Source organism: Furipterus horrens, unplaced genomic scaffold, assembly GCF_987537825.1.
Source record: "Furipterus horrens unplaced genomic scaffold, mFurHor1.1.pri manual_scaffold_4, whole genome shotgun sequence".
Classification (NCBI taxonomy): domain Eukaryota; kingdom Metazoa; phylum Chordata; class Mammalia; order Chiroptera; family Furipteridae; genus Furipterus; species Furipterus horrens.
This window is the reverse complement of record NW_028327174.1, coordinates 86,044,484-86,066,598: the sequence shown is the minus strand read 5'-3', so window position 1 is coordinate 86,066,598 and position 22,115 is coordinate 86,044,484. Positions and strand designations below refer to the sequence as shown.

Genomic DNA, 22,115 nt, shown 5'->3' with positions numbered 1-22,115 from the left:
GACTACATTGCCTCACAGAGGATGTTCCATCTTTTCTTGTAATACCTTCGGTTGGTATGAAGACAGACATCTGAGTGGGTAAGAACTAGAATGTTTTCTACAATTGAATTTTAATCTAATTGTATCTGTTTTGTAGAGAATGTTGAATATTTTTTAGTTCATACCTAAAATTAACTTTTCATAAAATTTAGTATTTTTCCTTAAGTACCTTAAATATACAAGAAATACTAATTTGTTATAGGCACTATAGTTGATTCCCTTGTTTATAGGTAAAATTATGTTTCTGCAAGTTCACTGTGTGACAAAAACATTTCTAAGCTATAATTAGCATATCAGTTAGTTAAAACAGAACTCTTCATCAAATGCCATACAGTAGGTGTATCAGTCGGCTGGGGAGTTTTCTCCATAATATATGTATTTATAATAGAATATATACAGATTTATCACTCTTCTGAAGACACCCCTTTCTCCACAACTCTGATTTTAGAATGGACAGATAGGGAAATCACTATGTAATTAGGAAACCTCCTTAGGCTAGTCTGATATATCACCTTTCTCTATTTAGCACATATAATTCCAATATAAAAAATATATTGGGCAGTTCCCCAGCATTAATTATAAGAGGATTAGTCCTGTAGGGTACTTTATTTCTCCTGGTTTTAATTTTTCTGTAGAGCCAACCGCATATTTCACTGATAGTTTTTTCTTAGATAAAATTGAGATGAAATTCATTTCAAAGATCTGGTAATGCATCCTAACCTTTGCTTTTTAAGGAAGAAGACCCCCAGCTAATCAGATGCTATTTAAAAAAATAATCATTATGATCCTTCATATGTTTTACATGGTAATATTTCATGGACTTGAAACTTCTTTTTTCCTAAACCAGCCCATTCTGAATCTATAATCTTTAGTTATATGTAGTTCTAAAACCTTTTGCTGTTCTTTTCAACTTAACTTTAAATGTTATTCCACGTCTTTATATTACGTTTTAAGTAATATTAAATTGCAGGACTCAAAATTAAATACAGTGTTCTCAACAAGGTCTTTATTACATACACTACCTATAGTGAGATATGGATATGATTTTCATTTATTTGTGCTAATCAGTGCTGTTTACATTTGAATGGGTATTACCCTGCTTTATCTTCTTTAACACATATGTGTGTTTGTATGTACTTGTTCATCCTAATTAAATGTGATGTAGCAATATAACTAATGTTTTGTGTGTAAATGTAAATATATTTATACATTTCCTTTATCTACTGTTTTCATGTATTCTTTTATTTCAGGGTAATACTTCTTGCTATTTGGACTTGCGTTTCCTGATATTTTATTATGTAAAGTAGCACATTTTAAAAATAGTACAGAAGGATTTAATTTTGGGACAGGTGAAACAGCTGTTAGATATATATGGTGTGTCCTTTAACCTTTGTCTTTATAAAACTTTGTTTATGAGTAATAGTACTATACATTTATAGTTTTGAATAATAGTTTCTTAGTCACATTTATTTTAAGGAGTAGGGAATTGCCTTTGTAAGACACAAATTCTGAGGAGACATGTTTATGTTAGATGGTAAGTCTAAATTTTCAGACTTGATTACAGATTCAACTTAATCTAGTACTTCTGAGTACTAAATGATAATCATTCAGAGATCATTAATCAATTACTGATCTTTTTTTTTTTTTTTTTGCAAGTGCTTTTTGAGGCAAGGAAGTTTATGTTCTGAAAGACTTTTCAGGTTTGCCTGTTTTTTTCTTCTCTCTTTTCTCTTTTTCTTTTTTTTTTGGAACAAAAATTAATAGCTCCCCCAAGAATTCTGGCTAATTTTATTTTTATTTTTCGAACAATAACAGGATGAGGAATGAATATGCAATAAAAGATACATAACCCACTATTATAAGTGATTGCTTAATGTCAAAAAATCTATGAAAACATGAAATTTACCAATTAAAGACTTTTCATCACCCTGGCTGGTGTGGGTCAGTGGATTGGGTGTTATCCCGCAAACTGAAAGGTCACAGGTTCGATTCCAGATTAGGGCACATGCCTGGGTTGTAGGCCAGGTCCCATGTTGGAGGCGTGTAAAAGGCAGCCAATCAATGTTTCTCTCGCATATTGCTTTTCAGTAATATCCTTACTGCTCTGATAGTTTGCAGTTCCATCTCTAATTTTTTTAAAAAGATTTTTCACTTAAACTTTCTTCTACATATATATGTATATATATTTTTTAAGATTTATTCTTAATGACAATGCCCCCAACTGCTACCTCCCATTCCAAATTGGTCTTCACCACAAAAATTAACTTTAGTCACTATATTTAAGATAAAATATATTTCAGTTACACACAATACAGCTTCTTTGGTTCAGTAAGATTAAGTTGTTTCTTCAGAGGCTTGGTGTAAAAATCACTTTTTCTTTTTCATTAAGCATATTTATAACTTTCTGTATGTCACAATCCTATAATAAAAATACTTGTAGGAGACATCTGTAATAGTGTCAACAATATAAAAATTTTTTAAATGAATAAACAAAGATGTTAAATTGATTGCATCCTAGAATTAAGAAAATTTTGCAATAAGTAACCATTAAAGCTAGCTTCTATCATTATAACCTCAAAAAGTAAAACTTGTGTTGTAATTAAGTTGAACTTTTGGTACTGCTTTTTAAATAAATAATTTTATTTTCACTGTTCACCTTTCTATGATAAAATGTTAGATTTTTAATATTTTATGTCTTTTAAATAAGATTGTTTATAAAAGTTGGGTTGTATTGTTGGAGTGATAGGGTGGTTTAAATATTAGTTGGCTTATCTCTTGTCTAGTTAATATAGATGATGGAATTTATCAGTTTTATATATACAGTTTGAAGAGCTCATAATTTCAAAGGATATGAAGTAATTGTTTTGACTGGATTTGAGTCTTTGTTATTGCAGAAATGTCTTATTTCCTGGGCCTGGTTTTATACGTATTTATGAGTTAGTGGTATTCTCTTTTGAAAATGTTGAAGAAATGTGGTTATGTATTAGTACCTTGACCAGATTGGTTTGCTAGCCTTTACTGCAGGTTTATGTAGTATTCAAATATGAATGCAGTAACTGAGAGTTCTGTTTATTAGGGTTGAAGATTTTAATGTGTATTTTTGTTTTAACATCTGCAACCCATAATAAAGCTTCTTAGTCTGGAATCATAAACAATTGCTTAGTTTTGTTACAGTGACCTTTTAAATATTTGGAGGCAGCAGAAAGAGCGGATTGAGTTAGTGGTTTTTATAGTTAAGTTTTATAGGTTACAATTTGTAAATAAAAGTTTTTTCCATGAATATTGTTAGCTGTAATTGTGTACTAATAGGAAAGGAGTGATTAAATTAAGGAATTAATATTTGGTGATGGTTTTCTTTCTCCTTACCAATTAAATAAGATAATCATCCCGATTTTTATTTTTTTAATTATGGTGCTCTTAAACCAGTTAGTCTCTGTATGTATACCAGATCTTCTCCTTCAGAGTGTCGTTAAGATCGTAAGAAGCAGTATTAAATTTGTTGATGTAGATTCTGAAAGAGGAATAATTAGTGATTGTCATGTGTGTCTTTTTGATTCCTTTTACTTTGCAAAGCAAATTAAATCAATTCATTTGATTCAGATTGCCAAGTGTAAATAAAATCTAAGACATTTTCACTTTTGCATGATTTATAAATTTCATGCCAAACCTTGAAAAGTTTATAATTGGGATTTTTGCAATTAAGTTCAGAAAATTTGTAATAGAATGGTTATAATTTACATCATCTTTTGACTATACCGAATGGTACAATTTTTGTAATAGAATACATGTGTGTTAATTTTGCACATATTTCATATGGAAACTCATAATGTATTATCACTGTAATACTGTGCACAGAAACAGGGGGAAAGAGTAGCACAAATAACTCTGGAAAGAGATCCTCAAGAGTAAATAGTTATTCTCAGAGCTTGGCTGTGTCTGTTGAAAAGTTGACTTTTGATACATTTAAAAGTCTGTTTTAGTCATTTACATTAGAAATCATCTCTTTTTCCTTTTCTCCTTACAGATTTTGGTTTTTTGAATGATAACCCTGTCACATTCCAGGTGTGATGATTGCAGTAATTATATGTATAATGCACTTCCCAATATAGGATCCAATAACTTCAGTAAGCTGTCTTAAATTTAAATATGAATAAAATAGATTACTTTTATTTTGCATGGACACAGCCATAGTCTCCCCTAATCTTCGAACTAGACACAAACATTATGCCTACTTCGTGAATAACTAAAAACTTGTCTAGGAGTGCTGTCCACTTCGTGTATCCAGGTTGTTTTTTCTAATTGAACTTCTTTTTGTAAATTAATGGGAAGATTGTGGGCTTTTGCCTCTCAACTTTATTAGTTAACTAAGGGAAAAAAGAATAATTCATTCATGGTTAAAACGTGTCAAGTTCAGTAGAGTTAATTGAAAAACACTTTATTTGGATTATTTTCTTGTTTTGCAGTTTTAACTGTGTTCTCAAATAGAACATAAAACTGAAGTTTTACTGTGCTTGGGGTTAGTTTATCTACAACTACTAATTATAATTGCACAACTTTGTTAGTCTCTTCAATTGTAATTCTGAACTTGTCAGTATTTTTAATATAACAAAATGAGAGAAAATTGGATTTGGGAAGGGATTGTGGGTTCTTCTTTTTAATTCTTCTTTGTTTTTTTTCCTTTTTTGCCTTTCTTAATAATATTAGAAATCATGTTTCTTTCATAGTCTTTTTCTGTACACGTTTTCTTTTTCTTTCATTTATTTTTTGTTCAGCCACCTTGTATAACCTCATAACATTTTTAATGAAGATGATGGATGGTAAGTGACTGAGAACATGGAGGTAATTTTTTTTCCCTCCTATGTTCCACTGAACTCATTGTTTCTTATGAACCTTACTTAACCATGTTAAACCAATAGACCACAACTTTGCAGTTAGTTTCCTGACCCCTGTTGTTTAAGTAGAACTTTGATATGAAAAGTACTTGGGAAGATTTATAAAAATCCTATCAATGTGTTACTCATTTGTTAGGAATCCCATAAACATGGCGTAGTATTTGGATATATGGATTTGAGAAGAAAATTCTTTACAGTACTTAAGTAAGCATCATGATGATAGACTAGTTAAGTAGTAGTTCAAAATTCACTATTACAGGTTTCACTATTTTATCACGGTTCTCCAATCTGCCCTTCATAAAGAACTGAATGATTTTGAAGGAAGGCTGATAGCTATTTTGAGTTCAACTTCTACAGGCAAGTCTTCATATTCTGCAATGTTGCTACAATGATCAATAGGAAGAAGTTAATAGCAGCAGGTCTTCATTTAATAATATTCATTTAGTTAGCTGCCGTTTATTTAATGTGATTGTTATAATCTTGAACTTTTCATAACAATCTATAAGGGTTTTATAAAGAGGGAACAAAACTTACAGAGATTAAGCAATTTATCCAACATAATTTCTTTAGGGAACGATGAAACTGGGATTCAGAACTGTCACACATATTCCTCATTATATCGCATTTTATTTTTTAAACTACAGTTTAGTTTTCTGAGGTAGAAAAGAAATTTCAATGAAGAATGCATCTTTACCTTTGATTTATAGGTTTAGAAGGTATGCTGAATTATCAGTGATGTTGAGTGATGCTGTAAGTAGCCATTCATTTAGAATGCATTTTTTAAAGTCAAGCTTAAAAAGAGATTTATACAATTTAGTGCTTAAATTTTTTCTGCAAAAAATACATTGATATAATTGATAATCATGTTTCACCATCTTTCAATTTTTACATATGCTTGTGCTTTAATGTGTAAAACATTAATAAATATTTAATTAGCTGATTTTAATTAGCATTAAAATGTGTAGTATTCAATAAATGGATTGTTAAATTACATAAGTATTTTGCTGCTTAATTTTAAGGCATTATTTCCTAAAATAAATCAACACTATAAGTGGTCTTAACTTTTTATTTATTTGTTTTAAAGATTTTATTTATTTATTTTCTGAGGGTGGGGAAAGGAAGGGGAAAGAGATGGAAACATCACTGTTTGGTTGCCTCTTGCACACCCCCAAACGGGGACCTGGCCTACAACTCAGGCATGTGCCCTGACTTGGTATCAAACCGGTGACTATTTGGTTCACAGGTTGGCACTCAATCCACTGAGCCACACCAGCTAGGGCAGGTCTTAACTTTTTAAATGTCCACTTATTAATTGTACTAGTAGTAGATTACATGGAAATAATACCAGTTTTCTCAGTTTCTGAAGAATTGAGGCTTTTTTCTTTGTGTTGTTTAATCTTCAAAATTAAAGAATAAAGAGCTAGTTACTTTAATTTGTTTTATAAATAATACATTGAATTAATTAGATTTTACAGGGAAAAGGTTTTACAGAGGAAGAATTCTTACTGTTGAGTATTTGCCATATTTTATTCTGGTTAACTTTACAAATAGAAGGATTGGTTCTTGCCTCAGTTTTTCTTATTTCTTAAGAGTAGTTTGTGCTTTTTTTCCTTGTTTCTAAATATGAAGTTAGAGATGGAATTTTGTTAGGATAAGGAAGACTTCATGAAAGAAATAGCATTAGTTTCATGAAGGTAGTTATTTAGGAAACTAGAAAGCAGTATATTATGGGGTTGAGCTTATTGGAATATATTACAATGTAACACTGGCAAGATGTAGTTAAAACATTTCATTTCCATTAGAACTAAATTGAAGTATTTACAGGAAATGCAATGAGAGGGCTGGGCAAGACATTTGAATTACTTAAAAAGAAACTGTTAAGGCGAGAAGGCGGTCAGAAGTCGTACATATTTCTGCCCCCCTTCCTCCTTTTGCTGTTTAACGATCTGTAGAACCATAGTATTATGTTAAGGAAGATTATCTTTTACCCTAAGTGCGTGGAAGCAGGGTCTTCCTTGGTCACTACTATTTTTGGAGGTTTATCATTTAGTGAGTCAATATTTATTGTCGAAACCTTTTGATATTAAGGTCACATTGATCTAAGTGGAGGAACTTTATAGGGCAGTTTGTAATTCAAGAAACATGGAGATGGAATGTGAATTAGTTTTGTTTGGTACTTGATAGAGGAGAGAGTGTTTAGACTAGCAGAAAGGAAGGTTCGTCATTAACTGGTGGGTGTCTCTAACACCACCAGAGTTGTTTTTTTCCAGATTTTGAACTTCACCAGTAGTCTTTAGATTTATCAGGAAATTAAATCCTAGGATACAGATAAGGAAAGCAACATTGAGGCTTAATGATTATCTTTTTCATTTAGGTTCATTTAGAGATTTTTTTTTAACACTGCAGAAGAATTCTCAGGAGATCTGAGAAAAATACTTAAATACTTAAGGTGTTTATTCGAATCTTAAAGTGATCCAACAAAAAGATTGTCATTTTTCAGAACGCTTCTTCCAATGAACTATGTTTCCAAGGGTAACTTTAAAAAAATCAAGTGCTTAATCATATGATTTCACTTGTATGTGAAATCTAATGAAAAAAGTAAACTAACAATTTTAAAACAATTATATATAACAGAGAACATACAGCTGTCACAGGGGATGGGGACTGAGGGGCTGGATGGAAAAGGTGAAGGGATAAATGATGGGGAAAAAACTCTCAAACAACAGTATGGTGTTTACCATGGGGAAAGGGGTGTGGTGGGGGAGGGTAGAAGAGGATAAAGGTGGAATAAATGGTGATATAGGAGACTTGAGTTTGGGTGGTCAACACAATATAGTATACAATTATAGAATTGTACACTTGAAACTTTTATAATTTTATTAACTGATGTCACCCCAGTAAAGTAAAAAAAAATTTTTAATTGTGTGAAACATTTTATCTTTACTCAGCTGTAAAGAATAGCTGGTATTGATGCATATCTTCATATAGTTTTCCTGTATCTGAAGAATAATATTATTTGCCTTTATGCTAAATCTCATTTTAACTTTTCTTTAGTTGTCATACTTGGGATAGTTTTCAAGATGTCCATAGCATGGTTTCAGTGGAAAGAACACGTTACTGTAATATTTGGACAGTCTATTCTACCTCCAATTATATTTATCCTGTCTTCTATTTTAGTAAAGAGGGTAGCCTTCCTTCCATCTAAGGTAATGCCTTCACCTGTACTCCGGATTGCATCTCTTAACCTTCTTAGGACTCTATATATTGTCAATTATTCCTTCTCTCTGCACCTTCAGTCTTGCCTTTTTTTCCCTTTCCTTTTTTTTCTCTCTTCCTTGCCTTCCCTTCCCCCTTTCCCTTCCCTTCCCTTTCCTTTCCTTTTGTTCATTTGCATTTAAAAAACCAGGTCTCCTTAAGTTCCTCTTCACTGACACCTCTCATTTAAGCCAGGCTTCTCTAAAGAACTGTCTACACCCATTGTCTTTTTCCTCTCAATTTGCAATCCAGCCCTCTCCATTTTAGCTTCTGCCCCTATTCGACTGAGTGCATTTTTAAAAAAATTATGGAATACTTTTATTGTATGCTATGATTACAACTATTATGTCGTTTGGATAACAGTTCAAATTATTTTTTATCCTTCATATGACTTTAAGATAGTTCTTTCTTTTTTTTTTTTTTTAATTTTGCGGGGGGGGCCGCGCTCTGTAACAATTCCCCCCTCTCAGACTTGACCCTTTATAATCTTATAAAGGACAATGGGCGAAGGTCTCGTGTTCCTCTAGCTGCTTCAAGCTGGACGTGGTTTTCCTACCTACCCTTGGATGCAAAAATTCCTAATAAGGGTTGGGGTGTGGAGGGCAGGGTGGCCTTCCCACATGGGGAAGGACCTTGCAGAATCCAGGCCAGTTGTCTGTCCCCAGACAATGACATGCTTGCTGTAACAGACTGGCATCCTTGTTGTATTCTGGGGGCAAGAGGGTTTAAAAGACATCATTAAAACCATAACCACTAGGGGACTTCCGGCAAGATGGAGACCTAGACAGACACGCTGAATCTTCCTCCACACCTAAGAAGGAATACAACTACCTCAAAACTAGAGACAACCAGAAGTGACAGAAAATCAAGCTGCATGAAGTCCGGTAAAGAAATAAAGAAGAAATACTCATCCAGACAGGCAGGAGAGGTGGAGCCAGGGCAGAGAGGATGCGATGTGGTGGTGGCAGCAGCAGGCCAGCAGAAAGCGCAGTCACATGTTTTAAAAACTAGGGAAGGACACCTGGGGAGCACTCCGAGCACCAAAACAGACCACACAGCTCATGGTCCCAGCACCAGGGAAAATAAAGCCTCATTGCTTCTGACTGCGAACCAGTGGGGGTTGGGGTGGAGAAAGAAATTGCCAGTCTCAGCAAGTTCGCTTGTTTGAAGGGCCCCCATGGTCCTTGAATATCCGCCGAACAACCCACTCTGGGAGCGACAGCCAGGGCAACAGCTAGAAGTGCCAGTCCCATACGAAATGGGAGAAGTGCCTGGACAAGGGGCAACTGCTGAGCAAGCAGCATTGTTGCCTCTCAGACCCCTCCCCCACACACAGTGCCACAACGTGGTGAAACAGGTCACCCTCTACTGACGAATCCCTAAGGCTCTGCCCCTTACAACATAACAGGAGTGACAGCTCTACCTAAGACATGGAGGCAAACTAACACAGGAGCCTGTCAAAATAAGGAGACAGAGAAGTATGGCCCAAAAGAGGGAACGGATCAAGGTTCCAGGGGGAGAACTAAGTGATGAGGAGATAGCCAACCTAACAGATTCAGAGTTTAAAACTGGTGATAAAGATGCTCACAGGCTTGACAGATATGCTTAAGTATGGCAGACGCATAAGGAAAGAAGTGAAGGCTATGCTAAATGAAACAAAGGAAAGTCCACACAAAACCAATGGTGAAGGGACTGAAACTGGAGTTCAGATCAATGATTTGGAACATAAGGAAGAGAAAAACAGCCAATACAGAATGAGGAAACAAGAATTGAAGAAATGAGGTGAGGCGTAGGAACCTCTGGGACAACTTTAAATGTGCCAACATCCAAACAATAGGAGTGCCAGAAGGAGAAGAGGAAGAGCAAGAAATTGAAAACTTATGTGAAAAAATAATGAAGGAAAACTCTCCAGATTTGGCGAAGGAAATAGACATACAAGTCCTGGAAGCAGAGTTCCAAACAAGCTAGACCCAAAGAGGACCACACCAAGACACATCATAATTAAAAGGCTAAGGATTAAAGATAAAGAGAGAATGTTAAAAGCAGCAAAAGAAAAGCAGAGAGTTACATACAATGGGGTGCCTATAAGACTATCAGCTGATTTCTCAAAAGAAACTTTGAGGCAAGAGCGGACTGGCAAGAAGTATTAAAGGTAATGAAAAGCAAGGACTTACAACCAAGATTACTCTATCCAGCAAAGCTATCAGTTAGAATGGAAGGGCAGATAAAGTGCTTCCCAGACAAGGTAAAGCTAAAGGAGTTCATCATCACCAAGCCATTATTATATGAAATGTTAAAGGGACTCATTTAATAAAAAGATCAAAGCTATGAACACTAAAATGGCAACAAACAACTATCAACAAGTGAATAAAAAAAAAAAAAATCCAACTAAGCAAACCAGAATAGGAGCAGAATCACAGGTATGGGAATCATTTGGAGGGTTATCAGCTGGGAGGGAGAAGGGGGAGAAATGGGGAAATGGTGCAGGGATTAAGGAGCATAGTTTGGTACAAAATTAGATAGAGGGATGTTAAGAATAATATAGGAAAGGGTGAAGTCAAAGAACTTATATGCACGACCCATGGACATGAACTAAGGGAGGTGGGATTGCTGGAGGGAAGAGGGGTACTGGGCAGAGGGGAGCAAAGGGAAAAAACATTGGGACTACTGTAACAAAATAATCAATAAAATATACTTTTAAAAAAACCACCACTAGATGACAAAAGGCAGGGATTAGTTTTTCAATGTCCCACATTAGGGAAAAAAAAGGCTTTTTTGGAGGAAGGTGTGCAAGGCACGTCACACCTGTCCAAAACCCTTTTGCCCACTAGGTTGGGACTTAGGGGCATATTTTAGATTTCCCCCTTCTCAGACCTCTGAGTCATTTCTGTCCAAGCCAGTAGGATAGAAAACAAACCAGTTTTAAAGTGAAGCTCACAGGCCACCCCATTCTTCAACGACCCAACCATTTAGTTCAGCCAAACCATCGAGTCTCAGGAGGCAGCGATGCAGACAGGATTAAGTGAGGCCTATATGTACAGACAATCACTCAGGTAATGAGATCACAGGCTTATGCCCTCTGAAAAAAGAACACATGTTAATTTATGCAACATAACCCACAAACCAGTCTCTAGATCTGTGAGACTTTTATTGGGAAGATATCCAGTTACAAGAAATTTGACATTCTTCTTGCCTGTAAATTAAGCATCTTTGATGTCACAGACTTAGTTTAACTTTCAAGTGAAAACTAACTTTAAATGAAAATAAACTTTAAAGACAGCTGCACTAGTTTATAGTCCACCACTGAGCATTGTGGTTTTACTTGAATTGCGATTTTTCTCCTTAAGATTACCCTCCTTGTCATTAAAGGGACTGCATTAAGTCCATTGTTAATTTATCCTGTTCATTTGCATAAACACAACAAGAGCAGCAAATTATCATATATGATCGTTACATCCGCTTTGCTGGAACTTACACAAAGAACCTTTAGGGTGACCTTCAGTCTGCCCTTCAGGGCACAGAAGCTGAGCCACATACCTGCCATTCAGCCTTGCCTGTAAACACCTGTCTTTTTCCAGTCCTTCAGGTTTTCCATTGTGCCTTAAGGTCTATTCTAGCCATTTTTCAGGAAAGCAACCTTCATTTCTTCCCTGGAAAGATTGCCATGAACCACACAACCAACCAAGGTACTAGGCCTTTTTCCTCATGGGCTTTTATTACTTTCGAAAATCAATCCCAGTTCCTCAGGGCTTTTTGGTAACAACCAGAGCCCAAGCATGCCACCTTTAGGCATGACATTCCAGTCAAAGTCTTGGTCAAAAAAACCTATTAACAGCTGGTCTTATTAGCTTTATGCAAAGAACCTTATGTCATTACTTCTTCAGAATGCCAAATTCTGGAGGGATCAGGCAGGGAGATAAATATACAGTGGGAAGGAAAATCCTTGTCCTAATATTCACTAAAATTGCGTTTCCATACTTTACATATTCTTTTGTTCACTTTCCTACATGTGAGGTGTTTTTTTAGAGGAGGGGGTGCGGATCGCTGGCTTATTTGTTTTGCTTTCATTTTATTCCCCCACTAAAATTTCTGTTTCTTTGTTTTTCTGTTACAGTTGTCCCACTTTTTTCCCCATTGCTTCCCCACAGCCTGCCGACCCCTTCTCCCATAGTCACTCCCCATCTGGTTGTCCATGTCTATGGGTTATTCATACATGTTCTTTGACTAGACCCTTTCCTTCTTACCCCCCTACTCTTCCTCCCGCCTACCCCCTTGTCACTGTTAGTCTACTCCTTGTTTACATACCTCTGGTTCAATTTTGCTCATTTGTGTTGCTCACTAGTCTCCTGTATTAGGTGATATCATATGGTATTTTTCTTTCACTGCCTGGCTTATTTCACTAAGCATAATTCTCTCTAGTTCCATCCATGTTGTTGCAAATGGTAGAAGTTCCTTCTTTATTTCTGCTACATAGTACTCCATTATGTAAATGTACCAGTTTTTTGATCCACTCATCTACAGGTGGGCACTTAGGTTGTTCCCAGCACTTGGCTATTGCAAATAGTGCTGCTATGAACATAGGTGTGCATAGGTTCTTTTGAATTGGTGTTTCAGGCTTCTTCGGATATAGTTCTAGCAATGGAATTGCTGCTTCATAAAGCAGTTCCATTTTTAGTTTTTTGAGGAAATTTTATACTGTTTTCCCTAGTGGCTACACCAGTCTGCATTCCCACCAGCAGTGCACTAGGATTCCCTTTTCTCCACATCTTCGCAACACATACTGTTTGTTGGTTTGTTGATGATGGCCATTCAGACTGATGTAAGGTGGTATCTCATTGTGGTTTTTTTTTGCATCTCTGATGGCTAGTGATGTTGAGCATCATTTCTTACGCCTATAGACTCTCTGTATGTACTCTTCGGAGAAGTGTTCAGGTCCTTTGCCCATTTTTTAATTGGATTGTCTTGTCTTCTTGGTATTGAATTTTATAAGTTCTTTATATATTTTGGAGATCAATCCCTTGTCTGAGGTATCATAGGCAAATATATTTTCCCATATGACTGGTTCCATTTTCATCTTGCTGATGTTTTCTTTTGCTGAGCAGAAACTCTTATGTTTGATGTAGTCTTGTGGGCAACCACTCCTCGTGGTTTAAGGAATTGTAGACCCGGCCTGAGCATGACGAGTTGCCAGCGTCCTGGCCGCGCTTATCTCTAAGTGTCAACATAAGGCTGTGTTCGGAACATGACTGTTAACCACTCAGAGGGTTGCCATGGGAATTAGTTCAAAGTGCACTTATTAAGCTCATTGTGCTTTAAAACTTGCTCTGCTTTCCTTATCAGCAATGTAGTGTAAGCTATCTTTAGCAGGGAGTATATGGAACCCTGCACCTGGTCTAAATGTTTTATAGACCTTGACTCTAATCAGTCTGTGTGACTCTCAAATTAGTCTATGTTATCTGTTCGTTTGTTTTTTATTTTATTTTTTGGTTTTTCAATTACAGTTGTCCCATTTTTCCCCCATTGCTCCCCCCACCCAGCCCATCCCTTCTCCCACAGTCATATCTGTTACTGTCAAACTCCTGAATACAATAGACAGTTTATGGATTTTAGCCTTGTATCTCTAGTATGTATCCTCAATAAAAGACCTGAGGGATGAAGGTTTGGTTGCCGGTCTCCACTAGAGAGGGATTCACCTTCCTTCCCCCAGACATAACAAAGTGTCCTGGGTAAAAGTTTGTTCCGCCGTGGTCACAAAGCCTCTGCTGGACAGAGTAACTTCCAACCGAGCCTAGGGTATGTGTGGCACCTCTGCCATATAGACCCATTTGTTTATTCTTCCTTCTTAGGAGATACATTGGTGAAAATATTGCTATGTGGGATATATGAAATTTTCCTGCCTGTACCTTCACTATTGGGAGTCACACTTCCTGGCAGTAGGCAATTGGACCCCACAGCTGTTCCAGATCAGCATAGGCTGGGATTCTTTAACATCTCGAAGAGCCTATGAAAGTCATACAGTAGAAAAAAATTTTCCAAAATAATTTTTGTTAAAATTTCAAAGTTAATTGCATTATGGTCAAAGAATATGGTTTATACATTAGTAGTTCTTTGAAATCTGTGGGCCTAGCTTGATGGCCTCATTAATTTCTTTAGCTATTCTACATTGGCTTGGAAATAATGTTTTATCCTGTTTTTGAATGTGGTGTTCCATATTTATTGTATTGAACATTATTAATTGTGCTATTTATAACTTCTATATCCTTGTCTTTTTTTTTATTTATTGATTTTAGAGAGAGGAAGGGAGAGAGAGAGGAAAAAACATCCATTTGTTGTTCCACTTATTTATGCATTTACTGGTTGATTTTTGTATGTGCTCTGACCAGGGATTGAACCCTCAATCTTAGCATACAGGGGCAACACTCTACAAACTGAGCTACCAAGCCAGAGCCTATATCCTTGTCTTTCTTTGTCTGCTTGTTCTATCAGTTACTGAGAAAGCTGTTTTAATGTCTTATAAAAAGTTGGTGGATTTGTCCATTTGTCTATACAGTCACTTTTAGAAGAAAATAATTCTCTACTAGTCATTTGCAATTATATTAAATAAATGACACTTTGAAAACTTTCCAACTTTTCTATCTCACCTGTTCTTTTTACATAAATCATACTAACCATTGCCTGACCCTAATCTTGAATTGCATCCTGGGAGTCTTAGTGAAATATATGGTTGTTTTTATTGTTGTTAATATATAGTAAAAATAATGCCATGTGCCAGGCATTGTTCTAGGTGCTTTATTTATAATAAAAGTCCTTTATCTAGCAAAATTGGGACAAGCAGCTGGTTAGTTCACTGAAAAAGTTAAAGTGAGGAATTAGTAAGATATAATACATACTTTAAACATTTTATTTGAATTTAAAATGCATGCTTACTACATTAATGTTCATTAACCAATCTTTATGTTTCTGTTTAGTGGAGTTCATCCTTTTTCATTAATAAACCACACCTGTAATGCATTGTCAAGAATGTCTAGTTTCTCCGCAATTCAAAAGAACTTATGCACCCCTATGTTCATTGCAGCACTGTTTACAATAGCCAAGTGCTGGAAACAGCCTAAGTGTCCATCTGTAGATGAGTGGATCAAAAAACTGTGGTACATTTACACAATGAAATACTATGCAGCAGAAAGAAAGAAGGAACTCCTGCCATTTGCGACAACATGGATGGAACTAGAGAATTATGCTTATTGAAATAAGCCAGGCAATGAAAGAAAAATACCATATGATATCACCTGATACGGGAGACTAATGAACAACACAAACGAACAAAATTGAACAAGGAACAGAATAACAGCAGGAGGGAGGCGGGAGGGAGAGAAGGGGGATAAGTAGGGGAAGGGTCTAGTCAAAGAACATGTATAAATGACACATGGACATGGACAACGGGGTGGGGAATGACTGTGGGAGAAGGCGTGGGCTGGGGGGGCAATGGGGGAAAAATGAGACAACTGTAATTGAAAAACAATGTTAAAAAATTTAAAATAATTTTTAAAAAAAGAATGTCCAGTTTCTATTAGTGTAAATTGGAGGGAGAACCCCCAAAAATCTTAAAACAACGTGAGTGTAGAATTATAGTTTTTAAAAAATTTTTTTTTATTGCTTTTAGAGAGAGAGGAAAAGAGAGAGAAACATCAGTAAGAGAGAGAAGCATTGATTAGTATGTGCCAGGACCAGGTACTGAACTTGCCCCGACTGGGGTTGGAACCCACAACATATGTGTGTGCCCTGACTCGGAATTGAACCCACAGGCTTCCAGTTGGTTGACATTCTAACCAACAGAGCTACATTGGCCAGGGCCAAATATGATTTTAAACCATACTATAGTTATCTTGCCCACACTGAATTTGATCAACAATTGTTTAGTACCTCATCTTTATTGAGTCATTTACTTCAATTTAATTGTGTGTGAGTGTGTGTGTGTGTGTGTGTGTGTGTGTGTGTGTGTAGAGAATATGGGCAATTTAACTTTTTATGGAAACTCTTGTACTCATATTCCTCTGGCTGACATCATGTCTACATAGTATTTACTCAAACTACATAATTATAGTAACAATTGTTATGATGTAAACAGACTGGAAATAAACTCCTCTGACTCCTTGAGAACTTGCAGCCCTAAATGAAGGGAGAAGAAGGTGTGGTTGCACTAGAGAGCAGTCATCTAGCCAGGAGCATTTTGTGTACCATTGTACTAACAATTTATAAGTCTGTGCATTAAGAGTGTAATGTTTTAGTTTGCTAATGTTCTACAAATAATTGTTATAAATTTTCTTAATTCTTTTATGTTTCAGAGAAGGAGATTTGAAGAAATCTGGGCACAGGCTCAGCAAAACCAAACAGAAAAGAAGCAGAAAAAGATAAAAAGCAGAACAGTCATAGTGGAATCATGGAGGATACCTCACTTGAAACCCTAGTTTATCTTATGACATGAAATCAGGACCCATATCAGAGTGAAGGGGAAGACAAAGACTTGAAGTGGCCAGCCCTTACTGGTGTGGCTTAGTGGATTGGGTGTCAGATTGAAAACCAAAGGGTTGCCAGTGGTTTGATTCTCAGTCAGGGCACATGCCTGGATTGAGGCTGGGTTCCCAGTTGGGAACATGCAGGAGGCAACCATACCTTGATGTTTCTCCCCCTTTCTTTTTCCCTCCTTCCCCTCTCTCTAAAAATAAAATAAATAAAATCTTTAAAAAGAGAGAGAGAATCAGATGTACCTTCACTGGTGGTCTGGGAAATGAACTGGGAGATTTAGGGAATGGCCCTAAAGATGATATGTGGGAAAACATAAATTTTTGAGACAGTTTCCCAAATGTTATGCTTGTAATTGAGTTGGCCAACACACCAAAGAATTACCTCCCTAATGAAGACTTGTTTCTTAGTTTGTCACTGAGGCCAAATGAAAACTCTATTACTTGTTCAACAGTGACTCAAAGCTTTTCCTGTGTTAGCAGGTGATGACTGCTCTGGTACAAAGGTAGAAAAGCACATTGGAAATGGGCTTACTATGGTATTAGACATCCAGGACCAATTTGTTGAAACCCCAGGCTCATTTATGCAGAAGAGAGAGGTGGTAGATAAAAGTCTGAAACAATTCTGAGCTGTCAATATGGATCCAGAACTTCAGATAAAGTTTTAGGAAAGGAACAAGGAGGAAATACAAAGAAAAAAAGAACAATTGGGCTTTTTTCTGAAACAACTTATCTGATGAAGGATTAAAGCCGAGCTCTGATAGACAACCCCACCATGATAGCTGGCCTGAAGGACCTTATAAGTTTATCAGGGAACAGAGAGCAAAGAAAGATAGATGGCAAAAGCTGGCTGGTCCTGACAGCAGGGAACAATTGATTAAATTGGTTTCCACTTCTGAAGAAGCATGGGGACTGGGAAGCAGTCCAGAAACATCCATAGAAGAGAAGCTATTGATAGAAAATGAAGATTTGTCACCTCCAGCTGAAAACATAGATTCAGTCATAAAAACAGAAACAGGTCTCTTTGCAAGTTGCTTACCTAAACTGGCTATATCCCAAAGAGTGCCTTACACTAAACAAAGAATAGGAAAGAGGGGCAGAAAAGGATTTTCAACTTGGCCAGACTTCAACTTACTGAGACAGAGTCATATCAATGTAAAAGAAAGGGGGAAATGTGACTTCTTTACAGAAAACCATGTACTAAAAATTATTTTAAAAGAACAGAAAGAATTTCAGAAATAAATAATGAAGAGAAGAAGCAAAACCATTTGATCATCATCTGGTTTTACTCTGATATTATCAAAAGTTCTCCTCTAAATGTTGGTGGACAATTTGGCTCTCATTACCTGCCATTTAAGAGACTAAGGCACCCTGTATAGTATTTTTATAAAAACCCTGTTTCTTCTCTACAAGTTATATCCAGCTTTTGGAAGATATCTTGTACAGAGAAGATACTATTTTTGACTTTCCAATCTTAAACAAGAGTAGGTAATAAACTAAATAACAGGGTTTTTGTCTCTGGAAATTTTAGGTAACCACTTGATACTTTGTAGTCTTAGGATCACTTCATATCTTCACTTTTTTAAAAAAAATGCTTTATTGATTATGCTGTTACAGTTGTCCCAATTTCTTTTCCCTTTGATTCCCTCCACCCAGTGACCCCTATTTTTTTTTTTTAATACAAGGATGAGTTTTTGTTTTTAAGAATTTTAAAATTTATTTTCAGAAAGGAGAAGGAAGAGACAAAGAGGGGAGAGAAACATCCATCGTGGTTGTCTCTCACACACACACCCCCCCCTCCAAGCAGGGACCCAGCCTGCAGCCCAGGCATGTACCTCGACCGGGAACCAAACTGGTGACCCCCTGGATCACAGGTCAGTGCTCAATCCACTGAGCCACCCCAGCCAGGGCCATATCTTCACTTTTTAAGTGAAAGGTTTGGTGAAAAGCTGAAACCATGGGAAGAAACTAAGTTATTATAGTTCTTACAAACAGGAAAATCAATATTCAACAAACACCAACCTTGATTTACTTGAGCTACTGTTATCACAAGAGTTTACCTTTCCACTAGTAAAGCTTTGTGGATCTCCTGGAGTTCCAGTAGGTAAATTGTGTTTATTTGCTACAAATAACAAGTCCAATTTACCATATACGAATAATTTTTCAGGTGTTTCCACTTTGTGTTAGTGATTTCATGCAATTAATTTTTCTTATGCTTTTCAGCAGTGTAAGTGAAGGACTCATAGCAAATGGTGTTTGACCTTCAGAATCATGTGTCTTGTCCTCACCTCTGTGACCAATAGTCTTAAATGTATTTGTGTACGTAGAATACTTGGACCCTCAGTTTAAATAGACACTGGGAAGAGTGAAGGAAGAGGTGGGCAAACAGTGATTATGTAACAAATAGAGACTGCTTTGTGTGTTTTTTTTTAACTCTACATTCTACATTTCCCTTGTTTGGCACATGGCCCTTTCCTCCTCGTCATAAGATGGCATAAAGATATAAGAATAGTGAAGAAGGCTGCTCAGCAAAACAAAACATCAATAAGATAAAAAGGGAACCAACCATATGGGAAAACATATTTGCCAATGATACCTCAGACAAGGGATTGATCACCAAAATATGTAAAGGACTTATATGACTCAACACCAAGAAGACAATCCAATTAAAAAATAGGCAAAGGAACTGAACAAACATTTTTCCAAGGAAGACATACAGAGGGCCTATAGGCATATGAAAGAATGCTCAACATCACTAGCCATCAGAGAGATGCAAATAAAAGCCACAATGAGATACCACTTCACACCTGTCAGAATGGCTATCATCACCAAAACAAGTGCTGACAAGGATGCAGAGAAAAGGGAACGCTAGTGCACTGCTCGTGGGAATGCAGACTGTAGCCACTATGGAAAACAGTATGGAATTAGCTCAAAAAACTAAAAATGGAACTGCCTTTTGACCCAGCAATTCTATTGCTAGGATTATACCTGAAGAATCTTGAAACACCAATTCAAAAAAACCTATGCATTTCTATGTTCATAGCAGCGCTATTTACAGTAGGCAAGTGCTGGGAACAGCCTAAGTGCCCATCTGTAGATGAGTGGATCTACAATGGAATACTATGCAGCAGAAAGAGAAGGAACTCCTACCATTTGCAACAACATGGATGGAACTAGAGAGAATTATGCTTAGTGAAATAAGCCAGACAATGAAAGGCAAATACCATATGATATCACCTAATACAGGAAACTAATGAACAACACAAACAAATGAGCAAAATTGAACCAGAGACATGTAAACAAGGAGCAGACTTAACAGCTACCAGGGGCGAGGGGGGCAGGTAGAGAAGGAGGGTAAGTAAGGGAAGGGTCTAGTTAAGGAACTGGTATAAATGACTCATGGACATGCACAACGGGGTGGGGCTTGACTGTGGGAGAAGGGTGGGGGGCTGGATGGATGCAATGGGGGGAAAAAGTGAGACAACTGTAATAGAAAAACAATAAATAATAATAATAAAAACTCTAAAAAAAAAAACAATAGTAAAGAAGGGTGTGGTAAAGTTTAAATGAAAAAAAAAAATTCCCTGTAATAGTTGAATTTAATTTTTTTTTAATCCTAACCTGAAGACCTTATGTTTTCATTGCTTTTAGAGAGAGAGGAAGGGTGAGAGGGGTGTTTGTTTGTTTGTTTTAGAGCGAAGGGAAGGGAGGGAGAATGAAAGGGAGAGAAATATTAAGGTGAGAGAGAAACATTGATTGGTTGTCTTTTGTACACGCTCCAACTGGGGAACGAACCTACCACCTGGGTATGTGCCCTGAGTGGGAATCAAATCCACAACCTTTTGGTTTGCTGGACAATGCTTCAACCAACTGAGCCGAGCCGGCCAGGGCAAATTTAATTTTTAAAGACTTGAGAAGGGCTTTGAAAAGAAGATTAGAAAGGCATCTGACCGGTGACTTGTAAGGTTCCTTCAGTTTTTGGATTTTTTTTTTTACAATTTTATTTATTTACTTATTTACTTTTTAGAGAGTAGGGAAAGGAGAAAGAGAGGGAGAGAAACATCACTGTGTGGTTGCCTCTTACGCGCCCCCAACTGGGGACCTGACGTGCAACTTAGTCATGTGCCCTGACTGGGAATTGAACCCGCAACACGGTTTGCAGGCCGACGCTCAATCCACTGAGCCACAGCAGCCAAGGGTTCCTTCAGTCTCTTAAGATTGTTCTTGGAAATGAAAAATTCACCTGTGAATAAAAATGTGTAAATATAACTTTTAATATTCTAAGTAAAATTATAAGTTTCTCCTAAATAATAAGCATATTTAAGATGCTGTCTTAAGAAAAAAATGAAGCACATATGCCAACTTTTCCTTATCTTTAAGTCAATTGTATGTGTTAGTGATTTCATGAAACTGTAGTGTCTCCTTCCTTGGGGACAGAAGTTTTGAGAGGTGAGAGGTCAAAGCTCCAAGCACTGCAGTTCTGTGTCTTCCTGGCATTCTTTCTTTTCTGCTCCCCTGAGGGTGCCTGGGCCCTGCGTCCATATCAGCTTGTCTTCCAGAGTTTATCGCTTTGCTTCCAAGTTTCTGCTGTTCTGGACAAAGGTGGTCCTTGAAGCTCAGACTGAAGATTGGTTAAGTCTCAGGGCCAGAGGCACCATTATCAGCCCGACTTTGGAGTTCCATCACCATGTTTATTGTTTTTGTGTACTTTGTGAATAATCATATCAACTGTTTGCTACAAGTTTCTGTCCTCCTAGATGCACCAAAGAAACATTCCAGTTTAAAAAATTAAAATGCATTTGTTGCTTTGGGGAATTAAAAAAGATAACTGAAGTCATTTTAGGTTAGGGATCCTAGTCTAAGGTCCATATTCTGAAATTGTGTGTAAAATTTTTTGTGTCATTTTGTGCTATTTTTCTGGGAGAAAGTCCATAGATTTTATCTGCTTCTCAGGAGGGTCTGTGACCCAAAAGGATTAACAATCACTACTTAGATCAGTATCAGAAAGCACAAAGACTCTAAACTTTCTTCATTCTAAATATACAATACCATTATAATTAACATAATGATCAAGCATCCATTAATTAAGCTTTGGAAAGGTTTTTAAATGGAATAGACCTCATTCATCAAATAGGTTATCTACTAAATGGGGAGACAAGACAAATACAAAACAAAATTATTGCACATAGAAAATATAAATGACAAGCTTATGGATAATTTATAAGTTGAGGTTGGCAGCGCTAAAGGGATTGTGAAAATATGGGGTTATGGTTTTGTCTGGGATGGCTTATTTGTGGAAGTGAATCATAAGCGGTGTTTATACAAACATGGCTTAAAGGAAAAATACAAAAATTTTACATTTAGAAAAGGCATGTTCTTTAAAAAGGAGAGGAGAAAACTAAGTGGAGGT

General features: G+C 36.5%; 1 pseudogene across 1 annotated transcript; it reads left to right on the top strand.

Moving 5' to 3' along the window:
* Position 1: 1 nt before the first annotated feature.
* Positions 2-18,259, top strand: LOC150012340 (uncharacterized; annotated as a pseudogene). The gene is made up of 2 exons (XR_016510516.1): positions 2-78; positions 16,529-18,259. The product of XR_016510516.1 is annotated as an uncharacterized LOC150012340 (transcript).
* Positions 18,260-22,115: the final 3,856 nt, after the last annotated feature.